Genomic DNA, 16,084 nt, shown 5'->3' on the forward strand with positions numbered 1-16,084 from the left:
CCGCCCACCCTTGTTGTGTTTTTGTTTTTTGGGCGTCTGGTAGCCGCCCTTGAGGGGGGGGTACTGTCAGGATCTGTGTTTTTCTGTGTTTATTTAGAGTTTTCTGTGTCCTTAGTCTCTTCGTTGTCCTGTCCTCCCCTTGATTGTTCCCAGGTGTGTCTCGTCTCTGTGATTACCCTCCCGTGTATTTAACTCCACCTGTGTTCTTTGTTCGTCGTCGGGTCCTCGTCATTTTTTCGTCAACGTCAATGTTAGCTTCTGTTTCGTCTGTGTTTCCTGGTGCCTGCTGCTCGTTGTTGGATTTATTTATAATTAAACTCATCATATTCATCATACCTGGGTCCGCTGCATCTGCCTCACCACCAACACCACCGCACTTCATGACATCTTCATAGCTTGTTTGGTCATGCTCAGCTGGACCTGGGGCGAGTCAGGTTCCCGGGAAAGAACCTGGGGACGCAGCTTCTGCCCCAGGTTCTGTTAACTAGGCTGACCAGCTACCAGGTCTTAACTACTTCCTGTTCCCAGAGGACTACCCAGCAACTTCCACGTCAGAACGCTGTTGGGTTGGCAATGTGTGTACTGACCTGGAATTGGGTTGGATCTTTGAGTTTCTGGCCTGTTGACCTCCAGGCAGGCTGCTCAGTTTGGGAGTTAGGTGATTTCCTAGTTGTCTAGTTCCAGCATATTAGAGATGACGTTTGGTTCTAGAGCGAACGTCCTCCATGATGTTATGCCAGTGATCCACCAGGTGGCGAAGTCTCTTTTGAGAAATTGTATTTCCTCTTATTGTTGAGGAAAAAACAAAACTTTTTTTACGAAACCAAGACTGTTGTTCTGTTAAGGAATGAAAAATGGTGAGGCCTGCTGTGTGATGGTTGTGTTTGTGCCTTTAGGTATCAGATCTCCCAGAATCGGGCCCCCCAACTCCGGCTCCAACTGCAGGGATTGTTGGGGCCCTAATGGAGGTTATGCAAAAGAGGAGCAAAGCTATCCATTCCTCTGGTGAGTTTCTGCGTCACAAAGCTCTCTGGCCACTACAGCCATGACTTCATGTGAACAGACAAAGAAGGCGAGGTGTGTGGGGTTGTTTCACATAACCCCTCCCATTGTGATGTCACTGCAGTCTGATGATGCGTTCACGCCAAATGTGTTTGGCGCATCTGGTTTAAATGTAAAGTTTATGTGGAGGTGCGTCAGACGCACAAAAATTGTATTAGCCGTTGTTTTCGTTGCCGGCCTCTTTGTCGGATGCGACGAACGCTTCAAACGCGCCTCAACGGGGCCTCTACGCGCCTCAACGGAGCCTCAACGGGGCCTCCACTCGCCTCAACGGGGACCTCCACGCGCCTCAACGGGGCCTCCAAGCGCCTCAACGAGGACGTCCACGCGCCTCAACGGAGCCTCAGTGGGGCCTCCACGCGCCTCAACGGGGGCCTCCACATGGATTTAAATGTAAACCGGACTCGCCCAACAAGCAAAACGCGTTTGCCGTGAATGCACCATGAGTGGATGCAAGAATGTCAGAAAAATAACAGCCGAGAAGTTTTTTGCAGTAAAACTAAACGCTGACTATGTCACTATGCTTTTGACTTCCTGCACAATGGAAGGTTTGTTTTGCATTTTCTTTAGCATGCTGTGATGTGAATGCATTTGCGATTAGCTTTTGCTGAATTCTGAGCTGATTTTCAACTTTTGAATTGGAATGCTTGATTGTTGTACAGAAGCACAACAGAAATTAATTTCAGTACAACCATCCAAAGACAATAAACAAAGAAAAGGAAAACAGGTGCCTGGACTGCAGCCGTGGAGGCGCTGCCCTTTTCATTAGGTCAGAAAAACAATAAGATGATGTTTGTTGGAGGTGAAAAAAATCCTGTCACTCTGTCCCCACAGTAAGGACAGGGTGAGAGGTTGCAAACCCTGAATTGAAAAGCAACACGTAGACACAGGAGTGTCTACATGTCTCCGAAGGCGGAGAGTTTGAGGGTTGTGTGTTTCTAGCTATGTAGAATGAATGTCAGCATGTGTGTGTGGTAAGCTGACCCTGCCATTGTCTCTGATACGTGGTGAAAAGTTTTATCAGTGACCTTGAGTAGAGTCCAAGATAGAGCTTCTTGTTCACTCCGGACAGTTTGAGAAGGCCGACTCAGGGGAACCAGATCAGATAGAGAAAGAATAGTTTTAGGTCGGGCTGACACCCTAGTTTTCCATCTGCCCTACAGACCCGACCTGTTGTCCGCCCTGTTTATCTGGAATTTCTAATTACCCTAACACCATAATACCTGTAGACAGGTGTAATGCTAAAATATTATTCCCCTACAGGCTACACAATTCATACTTCAGATTTTTGGCCCATAACACAATTAAGTTATGCTGGTAAAGTTTACATCTGGTAGGATAACTGTGTTTCCACTGCTTTAAGAGCTCAGACAAATCAGACTTTCAAACATTCACCTGTATGTGATTAATTGATCAGATGTGCCCAATAAGAGGATTGCAATTGATCAGTCAGTATCAGGAAGTAGCGTCTTCAGGTGACAAACTGAACGGTGCCAGGAGGCCAAGACGTTGCTAATCAAACATGTTCACTTAGATCCAAAACGTTTCTAACAACCAAAGGCAAAAAAAGACATGTTCAAATGAACGACCTAATAGAAATAATAATCCTAATTATTGTTTCGACGAGGTGTTGCGCAAGTTTGTGTGTTTTGGGTTTTTTTCATATGGCAGAAAGAAGCCCCTCCCTTCAGGACAGCAGACCAGGGCTCAGCTGCTGATTGGCTCTTTAAACCTCCATGTTTGTTTTCTCAGATGACGATGAGGATGAAGACGAAGATGATGACTTTGAGGATGATGAAGAGTGGGATGACTAGTGAAGATGCCCCCCACCCACCTCTCCCAGCCTACCACTAACACTAAAACTCTTCCAGAACCCCACTACATCATGTAATGTAAATGTTGTTTGAGTTTCCAGTATATTTATTTTTGCTTTTAAAAAATGATAATTCCAGTTAATCTGTGCAATACCTCATCAATGAAGCTGTTCTGTTCATCACACACCGTAGAGGTAAAAGCTTCTCTCCTCCTCCTGCGTCAGTAGAAAGCACTTAATGCACCGTTAGCTCAGAGCACAGCCTGGACCTGAGCTCCAGAAGGAAACGCTGCAGGGAAGACTTGGAGGTGGGCGGAGCTTCCTGGGAAGTCATTCTGTTACATTTCATTGCCTGTTTCAGAAACTTTAAATGGACAATATTCCAAGCAATTTGGCAGGAAAATGTTTGAGTGTATTGCTCTGAAATGCATAATTAACACTTCCTATCATATTTGTCCTCTATTTATTTTCTGTCTTTTCATCTCCTATTGAAGACATGACCATGACCAAACCTTGTGTAGATCTTTAACTTAGATTTTTCACATGATTAAAAGGTTTTGTTGTTTTTGTCTCGTTTTGCACAGTTTCTAAAATAGTTTGTTTGGTTTCTTGTTTTGTGTGTTTGTAATAGTAGCATACATACAGTAGGATAGACAGTAGGATACTCTGACATTAATGTAACAAGACAATGTTTGAGTTACAGACACACATGCATGTATAGCTGATATAGCAGGACTTTCTTTTCTTTTGCAACATTCCATTATCCTGTCAGGAAGTTACACCATCATCATACTGTTTTCATTTCATTTAAAGGGAACAAGTAAAAATATTTGTTATTTACTCTTTTTTTTTTTTTAAGAAACTGATTTTTATGCAATGCAACTGTAAATGCCCTCCTTTTGCAAATACTAGACAAAGCAAATAATGATGAACCAAATGTGGCATTTTCAAGCAGCTTGTGGCTTTGGCGATGCCTGTGATGGTTTGTCAGAGAAACAGTGTGAAGAAGTAACCGACACTTGTTTCTCTGTCTGTCCTTTAAGTTCTTATTGTCCTCCAGGGACCTAATGCTGCATCAAGAAGCCAAGTTACTGACATAAAGCCTGTGAAAAAGGTCGGGAGGGGCCGGGACGGGTGGGGTCAGTGAGAATAATAAATTGTATACCTGAATAAATGTTATTTACATAGGTGAGTTGGTCTGATGGTTTTTCTGTTAAATTTTCTAAAAACTTATTTTCAGAGGTTTTGGTTTCATGTGTTGGTGCAGATTCTCCATAGCCCAGGTCATCCTCAATGCTCAGGTGGAAGACAACCAGACTACCTGATGCCAGACATGTTTTACCTTTTATGCTAAAAGGTTCTTCTTGGAACTGCTTGGAAGCTGTACTCAGTACCATCACCCTACCAGGGCCGTGAAGTTACTGATTCTACTCCCTCCGTGGTTCTTGGTTCACATGCTTCTATTTTTGCTATTTACATCACTTTCAGTTATTTAAATAAAAATTGAAATTAATAATAATAATATATATTCAGTTGTGCATTATATTGCATGCTTACAAAAGAAAAAAAAAACATTAAATATTGGTGCTGTGTTAGGGGAACTGCAATTTCCCCGAGGGAAAATCCCAAAGGGATTTCTAAAGTGTCTGTCTAGCAACCTGTCTATCCTGAGCTGGTATTTCTTTCAGTGCGTTTATTTAACACGGCATTTTGCGTTCATGATTACATATCATATGGCAGACCGCGGGCCACATCCGGCCCGCGTGAGGCCAATCATAAATTACAAAATAATTTTTTTTAAAACATCTACAGTATGTCGTGCGTGTGTGGCCTACGTGGATCTGGTGGCTTCTTGGTGCAGAAATGAAGGACTAGGAGCTCAATCTGGCATCAGTTGTTTTCTTTATTTCATACCTGCATTTCACACATGGGCACCGAGGTAAAGTCAGTCTCTGGCATGAAAGAAACTCCTCGACAGTGATCCTCATGGCTCTGAGGATTACCCATCATACAGTAACCAAAATAAAATAATTGAAAATTACAGTGATCGTATAGTGGATTTGGTTTACATCAAAGGAACAACCAGTGAGTGTCCTTTTTAAAGAAAGTAACACAATTAATTAAAATGCTCTGAAAAATAAAATAAAATGCTGACATTTAATTTACTAGATGCCATTTTTATATTTTAGCTTATACGAACTGCATCTTGGAACAATGCAAAAACATTAACCATATCTATATAAAACTATTAATATAAAATTGCCTTATATTAGCCATCTGCTACAGAGATTTAGTAAAACATACCTGCATTTCACACATGGGCACCGAGGTAAAGTCAGTCTCTGGCATGAAAGAAACTCCTGCAAGGAGGAGCCAGAATGTTAACGTGTGGGAGATTCCCGCCACACTTTCTCACGAACTAAACATTTCTATAACGCAACAAAAACAATATAATAGCAAAGCTAACATAACATGGATTAACATATTTCAATAATATGCAAAAACGAAAACCATAAACATATTTTATAAATAATATTTCTTTATCACATCGCAGAGACACGTTACCTCGACAGTGATCCTCATGGCTCTGAGGATTACCCATAATACCCCGCTCTTTCTAGGGTGAATGCAATACCCCGTTTTACCAGCAGATGGTGCATTTTAGCAGGATTTAACCTGAACCATTTTAACTATGTTACACGTGCAATACAACTGTGCTGCTTTTATTTTGAAAAGTGTTATTTATGGACGTATGTCCGTGCCTAACCTGTGAGTAAAGGTGCACAGCTACAAGTGATGCCCGGTTACCCCCAAGATGTCCGCTCACGCTATAAAAAGCAAAGTTGATGACGTTTTCAACAAGACATGGACTGCCACGTATTTCTTTACAGAAATGAAAGGTAAAGCCGTGTGCTTAATTTGTGGTACACAGGTTGCTGTGTTTAAAGATTATAATTTGAATCGCCGCTACACGACGAAGCACGAGGATAAACATCGGAATCTGATGAAGAGGCGCGAGGAAGGCTGATGCGTTGATGGTAAAACTTCAAACCCAACAAGGACTTTTTACCAAACTTCACACCCCCAGAGATGCAGCCGTCAGGACAAGTTTCGTCATTGCTCACAAAATCGCCAGAAAAAGTAAGGCGTTTTCTGACGGAGAGTTTATTAAGTTTATTGCTCATTGGACTCTGTTGCGCAGATATGCCCGGAGAAGAAGGGCGCATTTGAGAACGTGTCGCTCTCCAGACGCTCTGTAACGAGGCGGGTTGAGGCCATCGCTGGAAACTTGGAGCTTCAGCTGAAGAACAGAGCGGCCGACTTTGACTGTTTTTCTCTGGCTTTGGATGAGCTGCGATGTACGTGACACCGCCCAGCTGCTCATCTTCTTGCGTGGGATAACTGCAGACTTTCAAATCACGGAGGAGCTGGCAGCCAGTGGCGCAAAAAGTGGGTATGCAGGGTATGCAACGCATAGGGGCGCTGCACTAGAGGGGGCGCCAAAACCCCGTCTCGAAAAATGTTTTTTTTCTTGTTGGCATTTTCTATAATTAACAGAATGAAATGATCAATAACAGGGGAACAGCACTGATTAGGCGCCCCTCTGCTCCTTCACCTCCCCTCCTGTCGCTCTCCCTTCCCATGCAGGTGGCTGTGCACGCGCCCCTAAGAGTACGCAGGCGCGTTTTTTTTTTTTTTTTTTTAAATTTTAGACTACCACTCGTAGTGCACTTGACAAAATGGAGCGGCAGAAAATAAAGCTGTCCGGGGCGCAAAACAGAAAAAGGAAAAGGGAGAAGGATAAAGATGTTGGCGGGATGAAAAAAAGCCTTTCAATGTGGTTGAAAGATAGTAGGTAAGTACCGTCAGTGTATTAGCAGGACAGGAGGGTTGTAAATAATCAAGTTAGCTAAAGCTAGCAGCTAGCCTAATACGGAATCGTCCCATATTTGCTGTTAAAAGTTGCCTCCCCTATTAAACCATTAAGGGACGCGATTTGTTTTGTATTTCTATGAATATCTGATACATAAACCTGTCACAGACACATAACCGCGCACTAAGTAAGAATGACCGAAATAAAACTCAGGAAATATTAACACAGGAAAGCTAAAGCTGTTGTGGCGGCAGTGCCCAGCTATGGTCCAACACTTAGCCCTCCTGGGTGCATTTTTTTTCACTCATATGTATTATGGATTCTTTAATTAAAGATGAGTTGTTCAAGTTCATGTGTGTATCAGACAAATTAGTCATCAGAGTCACTAAAGCCCTTAAACTCAAAAAGGTTGGTGACCTATTTTACCAACCTTTTTGGCAGGGGGACACTTGAGTTTAAATGTCTTATTCAATACCACTACAGTGGTGTTGTGATGTATCTGATAAGTCAGATCAGATGTAATGTCCAATCAGTAACTGTTATCCAACAAGGAGATGATTTAAATTAAAGTTTAATTTCTATTGTAGTTTGACTGCTGTATTTTTTAAGCCTATTTAACACAAAATTTATGTCATTCAGCTGTGGTGGTGGAGAGAAAGAAGAGAAGATGATGAAAGAGGAAGAATCAGGACAGACAGGGGAAGGCAACAGGTTGGTCTAATGCAGGTGGAAGTGAGGGAGCAACTAGTCCATCTCAAGCACAAATTTTTAAACATTATTTTTAAAAACGGTAAGATCTGTAATTTTTACAACTAATAATGCTTTTTTGACCACATGACTTAGTGGAGAACACCACAGACAAGGGATGAAGGAGACAGACATGAGGTCAGTGATAGAGGAGACAAGTGATGAGATCAGGTAGGCATTAGGAAAGCAACAAAAACCTATATACCATGATGGTTTGAGTTTCTGATGACCATCTTTGATTGTGTTCTTTTTTTGGGAAAATTAGTGCAGGCAGTCATGGTGAGTCAACCACGAGAAAGGAGAATGAGAAACAGAAAGGTGCAGATGAGGGAGAGGAAGAGCAGAGAGGACTAGATGATGAAGAGAGAGAGAAGCACAGAGCTGCGGAGGAGAGAGCCGAGACAAGGCTTTATTCAGAAGAACCATCTGAATGGCCTTTACCACACAAAATGGGGGACACATTTAGGCAGTACATGGTTGTAAATGGCCCACAGAAAGTTTCTGATGGTCCATATCCAAGATCAGAGAAGAATAAGAGGTGTTTTTCCAAAGCATACTGTTTTCGTTTACTGTCTAATGGAGAGAAAGTTGAACGAGATTGGTTACTGTATTCTAAAAATACTAACAGAGTCTATTGTTTTGCATGTAAGCTTTTTGGTGAAGCTAAAGTTCTTGACACATGCCTTGTGGAGGGGTATAATAACTGGCGATGTCTTTCAAAAACACTGAAGCACCATGAAACCAGTAGTTCTCACATAAATGCTTATCTGACGTGGAAAGAAATGGCATCTCGCTTACGCCTAGGTAAGACTATTGATAGTGAACTGCAGAAAACCATGGTAGCTGAAAAAGCACACTGGAGAAGTGTGTTGACTAGAGTTATCGACTGCATACTTTTCCTTGCAGAGAGAAACTTGCCACTAAGGGGGAAAAATTCTCAGTTAGGAAATCCTAAAAATGGAAATTTTCTGGGAATCCTTGAGCTCATAGCACGATATGATGTAACACTGGCAGAGCATCTTAGAAAGGCTGCCTCCAAACAAACCACTGGATATCTGACATGGTGCACTCAGAATGAATTTTTAGATTCAATATCAGAGTGTGTTTTGAGTAAAATATCTGCCAAGATCAAGTCCTCTAAGTACTTTGCAGTGGAACTGGACTGCACACCTGATATTTCAAAGCAAGAGCAGGCCTCAGTCATCATTCGATATATGGGGGGGGCGCCGAAGATATGTTTGCATCCACCTCAAAAATATGGAGTTGCGCCCCTGCTGGCAGCCATGCAGTCAATTAAAGCGACAACTGTAGTATCAGGCTATCGGTGGATAGGAACCTTTGTGCTGTATTGTGTTCGGGGGCGGACCAGAATAAAGCAGTACCTGCTACGATGGAGATGTCTCACACGTGTAGCCTCAAGATTTTATTAAATATACATATCGGAGAACAGAACATGGTGTCAGAAGTATAGACTACTAAGCGAAGAGAGAACAAGTGAGAACTGACGGCTCGAATAAAATAAGAAGGACAACGTCATGAACCAGTTTCAAGTCACCCCGCCAGAAAAGTTCACGTTCAGAGCTGAAGACTGGACGAAATGGATAAAGCGTTTCGAGAGGTTTCGTATCGCTTCTGGTTTGGAGACACAAGCGGACGAAAACCAAGTAAATACGCTGATATAAACCATGGGGGATGAGGCGGAAGATATACTGGTTTCCCTGCATCTAACTCCGCAAGAAGCGAGTGAGTACGAGACTGTTAAGGGACGGCTGGATGCTCACTTCGTAGCCCGCCGGAATATTATACACTGCTCAAAAAAATAAAGGGAACACTCAAATAACACATCCTAGATCTGAATGAAAGAAATATTCTCATTGAATACTTTGTTCTGTACAAAGTTGAATGTGCTGACAACAAAATCACACAAAAATCATCAATGGAAATCAAATTTATTAACCAATGGAGGCCTGGATTTGGAGCCACACACAAAATTAAAGTGAAATAACACTACACGCTGATCCAACTTTAATGTAATGTCCTTAAAACAAGTCAAAATGAGGCTCAGTATTGTGTGTGGCCTCCACGTGCCTGTATGACCTCCCTACAACGCCTGGGCATGCTCCTGATGAGGTGGCGGATGGTCTCCTGAGGGATCTCCTCCCAGACCTGGACTAAAGCATCCGCCAACTCCTGGACAGTCTGTGGTGCAACGTGACGTTGGTGGATGGAGCGAGACATGATGTCCCAGATGTGCTCAATCGGATTCAGGTCTGGGGAACGGGCTGGCCAGTCCATAGCTTCAATGCCTTCATCTTGCAGGAACTGCTGACACACTCCAGCCACATGAGGTCTAGCATTGTCCTGCATTAGGAGGAACCCAGGGCCAACCGCACCAGCATATGGTCTCACAAGGGGTCTGAGAATCTCATCTCGGTACCTAATGGCAGTCAGGCTACCTCTGGTGAGCACATGGAGGGCTGTGCGGCCCTCCAAAGAAATGCCACCCCACACCATTACTGACCCACTGCCAAACCGGTCATGCTGAAGGATGGTGCAGGCAGCAGACCGCTCTCCACGGCGTCTCCAGACTCTGTCACGTCTGTCACATGTGCTCAGTGTGAACCTGCTTTCAACTGTGAAGAGCACAAGGCGCCAGTGGCGAATTTGCCAATCCTGGTGTTCTCTGGCAAATGCCAAGCGTCCTGCACGGTGTTGGGCTGTGAGCACAACCCCCATCTGTGGACGTCGGGCCCTCATACTATCCTCATGGAGTCGGTTTCTAACCGTTTGTGCAGACACATGCACATTTGTGGCCTGCTGGAGGTCATTTTGCAGGGCTCTGGCAGTGCTCCTCCTGTTCCTTCTTGCACAAAGGCGGAGGTAGCGGTCCTGCTGCTGGGTTGTTGCCCTCCTACGGCCTCCTCCACGTCTCCTGGTGTACTGGCCTGTCTCCTGGTAGCGCCTCCAGCCTCTGGACACTACGCTGACAGACACAGCAAACCTTCTTGCCACAGCTCGCATTGATGTGCCATCCTGGATGAGCTGCACTACCTGAGCCACTTGTGTGGGTTGTGGAGTCCATCTCATGCTACCACGAGTGTGAAAGCACCACCAACATTCAAAACTGACCAAAACATCAGCCAGACAGCATAGGTACTGAGAAGTGGTCTGTGGTCCCAACTGCAGAACCACTCCTTTATTGAGTGTGTCTTGCTAATTGCCAATAATTTTCACCTGTTGTCTATTCCATTTGCACAACAGCAGGTGAAATTGATTGTCAATCAGTGTTGCTTCCTAAGTGGACAGTTTGATTTCACAGAAGTTTGATTTACTTGGAGTTATATTGTGTTGTTTACGTGTTCCCTTTATTTTTTTGAGCAGTGTATTTGAGCGGGCGAAATTCAATCAGCGCCAACAGGAGACGGGTGAGTCCATTGACGGCTTTCACACCGCATTACACTGTTTGGCTGAATACTGTGGATATGGGACTTTGCATGATGAGATGGTGCGGGACAGATTCGTCGTGGGTCTGAGAGATAAAAGACTATCAGAACAGCTACAAATGGACGCTGAACTGACGCTAGAGAAGGCGTTAAACAGAGCCCGTCAGAGCGAGCTAGTAAAAAAGCAACAGGAAATGCTTCATGCTAACTTCAAGTCAGACATTGCTGGCGCGCAGTTGGACCGCGTTCACGCGAGTGGGAGCGCGCGCTCCAGGCAACCGAAGGCGCCACACAAATATGTCGTTACAAAAGCTACACAAGATAAAAAGGCACAGTGCAGAAGATGCGGGGACACGAAAGGACACAGTATGCAGCAATGCCCTGCTAGAGAAGCAGCCTGCAATTATTGTGGGAAAAAGGGACATTTTGCTAGGGTCTGCAGAAATAAAAAAATATGTCAAGTGAATGCTGGGTTTGCAACAGAAAGCACACATACAGACAATGATGTTGCTTTTCTGGGATCGCTTTCTACAGACGTTAAAGACAATCCATGGATGACTGACATACTGGTAGACAAGCATAAGACTGTATTTAAAATAGACACGGGAGCTGATGTCACTGCTGTCCCAGAAACACTGTATTCGCAGTATCAATTTGGCAAATTAGATAAACCAAAAAAATCCTGCAGGGACCAGGAGGCACCGGATTAAAAGTGAAAGGCATGTTTACAGCAACACTCAGCAACAACAGTGTTAGTACTGAGGAGGACATCTATGTTGTGAAGGATTTATGCACATCATTGCTGAGTGGGCGTGCCGCAATGGCATTAAAATTGGTTGCCAGGGTAAACCAAATGGGTTTGGACTCGATTGATGCTGTGAAACAGGAGTTTCCTAAACTTTTCACAGGACTAGGACTGATGGAGGGCGAGTATAACATTGTTCTGTCACCAGATGCGCAGCCTTTCTCCCTCTCAATGCCGAGGCGGATATCCCTCCCCCTACTGCCTAAGGTTAAAAAGGAGCTCAACCGTATGCAGCAGGAAGGGGTCATCACCAAAGTGGAGGAGCCAACAGACTGGTGTGCACCTATGGTGGTGGTTCCCAAGAGCTCGGGCAAGGTGAGGATATGCATTGATCTCACAGAACTGAATAAATATGTCATGAGAGAAAAACATCCACTCCCATCAGTAGAGCACACGCTCGGACAGCTAGCAGGAGCAAAAGTGTTCTCCAAATTGGATGCCAATGCTGGATTCTGGCAGATTCCACTGTCAAGGAAGTCTTCCCTGCTCACCACCTTCATTACACCTTTTGGGCGCTATTGCTACAATCGGCTCTGCTTTGGGATTTCATCAGCACCAGAGCACTTCCAGAAACGCATGACACGGATTCTGGAGGGCCTGGATGGAGTCCTTTGTCAGATGGATGATGTCCTCATCTGGGGGACAACGCAGCAGGAGCACGATGAAAGACTGAGGACGGCACTGTTTCGACTCCAGGAGGCGAAAGTTACGCTAAATGACAAATGTGAGTATTCTAAACGCAGAATAAAGTTCTTGGGACAAGTCATTGATGCATCAGGAGTCAGTCCAGACCCGGATAAAGTGAGTGCTATACGAGCCATGGGGGAGCCCAGAAATATAAGTGAGGTGAGACGCTTCCTGGGTATGGTGAACCATCTTGGGAAGTTCCTCCCGCACCTGGCAGAGAAAACCCGACCCTTGAGAGATCTTCTGAAGAAGTCAAATATGTGGTCATGGGGTCCACCACAGCAACAAGCTTTTGACGCTATTAAAACAGATCTGACAACACCTCCAGGACTAGCATTGTATGACCCGAATGCAGAAACATGTGTGTCAGCAGATGCATCATCGTATGGACTCGGTGCAGTTCTTCTCCAGAAACACGCTGATACAGGATGGAGGCCAGTGGCGTATGCATCACGGTCTCTCAGCGACACAGAGCAGAGGTATGCTCAGATTGAGAAAGAGGCTCTCGCTTCAACATGGGCCTGTGAGAGGTTCGCAGAGTTTCTGACCGGGAAGAGGTTCCACATTGAAACCGATCATAAGCCATTAGTTCCGCTGCTGGGGTCGAAGAGTCTAAACGAGCTTCCTCCTCGCATACAGCGACTGCGAATGCGACTAATGAGATTTTCTTACAGTATTTCCCATGTGGCTGGCAAAAATATTGCTACAGCTGATGTTTTGTCCAGAGCTCCAATCCCCAACGATTTGGGAGGACTGCAAGAAGAGGAGATCAACTTGTATGTTGACTCAGTCGTTGCATGTTTACCTGCCACGGAACCATGACTGAGGGAAATCCAAAGACATCAGGACAGCGACAGCATACTCAAACAACTGAAAAAATTCTGTGTGGAAGGATGGCCAGATAAATTCTCTATTGAGAAAGGTTTCCAGCCTTATTTGCCATTTTCAGGTGAACTCACTGTTCAAAATGGCCTGCTTCTTTATGGTAGCAGAATAGTGATTCCAGCTTCTCTCAGAAAGGACATTCTGTCAAAGCTACATGAGGGTCACTTGGGGATAACTAAATGTAGAGAAAGGGCCAAACATTCAGTGTGGTGGCCAGGTCTCAGCAGCGAGCTGATTAAGCTGTTGGAGACCTGTGACACGTGTTGTAGGGAGAGAACTAAACACAAAGAGCCACTACTGCCCACTGAATTCCCACAAAGACCATGGGTCATGGTGGGAGCTGATCTTTTCCAGTTTAAGGACAAACAATATTTGATGATCGTGGATTATTTCTCCAGATTTTTTGAAGTTGCAAAGCTTACTACTACAACATCTGAGGGAGTTATCGAACACTGTAAGTCCATCTTTGCACGCCATGACATACCAGAGCGTCTCCGTTCTGATAATGGGCCACAGTTTGCTTCGGATTCCTTCAGAAGATTTGCACAGGAATGGGGTTTCAGTCATGAAACATCCAGCCCAAATTTTCCTCAGAGCAACGGGGAGGTTGAGAGAGCAGTCAGAACTACCAAGAATCTCCTTAAAAAGGCGGGGGATCCGTATCTTGCTCTTATGGCCTACCGTTCCGCTCCATTAGCAAATGGATTCAGTCCAACTGAGCTTCTCATGGGAAGGAGGATAAGGACAACTGTTCCTGTTACTCAGTCTCAGCTAACGCCAAAGATTATTGATATGGAAAAGCTGAGGACTGCAGAAACCGATTATAGACAGAAACAAAGACAAAACTACAACCGGAGTCACCGGGCCCGCAACATGTCACTTCACTCCTACATCCAGGTGAGAAGGTGTGGGTGACAGATCTGAAGACCAGAGGAACAGTAGTGTCTGGAGCAGGGTCACCTCGATCCTACATCATCGAGACACCCAGAGGCATGCTGAGAAGGAATAGCTGCCACCTTTCACACACTCCTGGAGCAACTGAAACATCTGTTGTTCCACCTGAAACTTCTGCTGTTCCACACGAGACATTACCTGAAGGAAATCTTCACAATTCTCCACACATACCTGTTCCAGATGAAGACCAGCAGGAGGTTAGCCATCAGACTCCACCACCTGAGAGTCGAGTTTCACTGAGAAGTAGGAGACCTCCAGCCTATCTGGATGATTATATTTGTTCATAGGAACTGAGTGAGTTTCCTGCATGGGGCAGAATAATCCCCACACTCAGATAGAGGATTTGGGTAGTCCACCCCTTCCTCTTAGTAGCTAAAGTTAAATGTTATAGAGAATACTTAATGTTCTGAGATTTATATATGTCTTAGTTCTAATGCTGAACTGTGACTGGAAAGAGATTTAAGTTTGTGCACCTTTAGTGTAAAACAGATAAATAAACAGTAATAACAAGTTAAAGTTCTAGCACATTCTACTGTGGGAAAAGTACTAGTAAGATACTGAGTTAATCTTGGGTATTCCACAGGGTGCATCTTTCTGGTGTGTGATTTAAGTTTACAGTTCTACATGTTCGTATATAAACCCTCATAACATATCCCATTCAGAAAGGGGGATGTAGTATCAGGCTATCGGTGGATAGGAACCTTTGTGCTGTATTGTGTTCGGGGGCGGACCAGAATAAAGCAGTACCTGCTAAGATGGAGATGTCTCACACGTGCTTCTGTGTAGCCTCAAGATTTTATTAAATATACATATCGGAGAACAGAACAACAACCACAGGTAATGACTTGTTCACAGAGGTAAATGCGTGTTTGGACATGACTGAAATGGGACAAGCTGGCAGGTGTGACAACAGATGGTTGTTCAAATCTGACGGGGAAAAATTTTGGACTTTTAAAGAGGATGCAGGATAAAGTGACAGAAATTCACCCTGTGCAGAAATGGACATTTTTGCATTGTATTATACATCAGGAAGTGTTGTGTAAGACAGTGTTAAAAATTAACCATGTTGTTGATGCTGTAATTAAAACAGTTAACTTTATCAGAGCGAGAGCGTTAAATCATAGACAATTTGTTGCACTTTGGAGGAACATGACAGTGAACATGGTGATGTAAGCTACCACAGCAACGTCAGGTGGCTCAGCCTGGGCAAAGTACTGAAAAGTGTCTGAGACCTGAGAGACCAGATTCAGAATTTCTGTGGGAAGAAAGGACATGACATCCCAGAACTTTCAGATGAAGACTGGGTGGCAGACCTCGGATTCGCTGTGGATGTGACTGCACTCATGAACGAACTGAATGTCAAACTGCAGTGCAAGGGCCTTTTTGTGTATGAAATGTACAGTGCAGTGACGGCTTTCATGAGAAAGTTGCAGCTTCTCTCAAGCCAAGTGAAGGACAACATTCTGACCCACTTGCCAACACTAAAGGAAGCCACAAGATCAACCGATCACCTCCACAAGTACTCAAGCAAGTTAGAAGCACTGCATGGAGAGTTTTTGAGGCAATTTCAAGATTTCAAAACTATTGAGCGTGAACTGCACATGGTTTCTTCTCCCTTCAACTGCAGTGTGGACAATTCACCAAGCGATGTTCAGATGGAGCTCATTGACCTGCAGTCTGACCTACTTCTGGCAGAGCACTTCAGGTCAGTCTCACTGCTGGACTTTTACTCCTCCCTCAAAGAGGAGAACTTCCCACACCTGAGGAGGCGTGCTCAGAGGATTCTGGTCCTCTTTGGATCCACCTATGTATGT

General features: G+C 44.4%; 2 long non-coding RNA genes across 2 annotated transcripts; one reads left to right on the forward strand and one right to left on the reverse strand.

Annotated features, from left to right (window-relative positions):
- Positions 1-414: 414 nt before the first annotated feature.
- Positions 415-4,067, forward strand: LOC116709771 (uncharacterized). The gene is made up of 2 exons (XR_004336957.1): positions 415-1,005; positions 2,815-4,067. It is a non-coding gene; the product is annotated as an uncharacterized LOC116709771 (long non-coding RNA).
- Positions 4,068-4,679: 612 nt separating this feature from the next.
- LOC116709789 (uncharacterized) lies at positions 4,680-5,578 on the reverse strand. The gene is made up of 3 exons (XR_004336963.1): positions 5,441-5,578; positions 5,180-5,235; positions 4,680-4,789 (listed from the first exon to the last, which is right to left on the reverse strand). It is a non-coding gene; the product is annotated as an uncharacterized LOC116709789 (long non-coding RNA).
- Between the last annotated feature and the right edge of the window lie 10,506 nt (positions 5,579-16,084).

The sequence above is a fragment of the Xiphophorus hellerii genome, chromosome 2 (assembly GCF_003331165.1).
Source record: "Xiphophorus hellerii strain 12219 chromosome 2, Xiphophorus_hellerii-4.1, whole genome shotgun sequence".
Taxonomy (NCBI): Eukaryota; Metazoa; Chordata; class Actinopteri; order Cyprinodontiformes; family Poeciliidae; genus Xiphophorus; species Xiphophorus hellerii.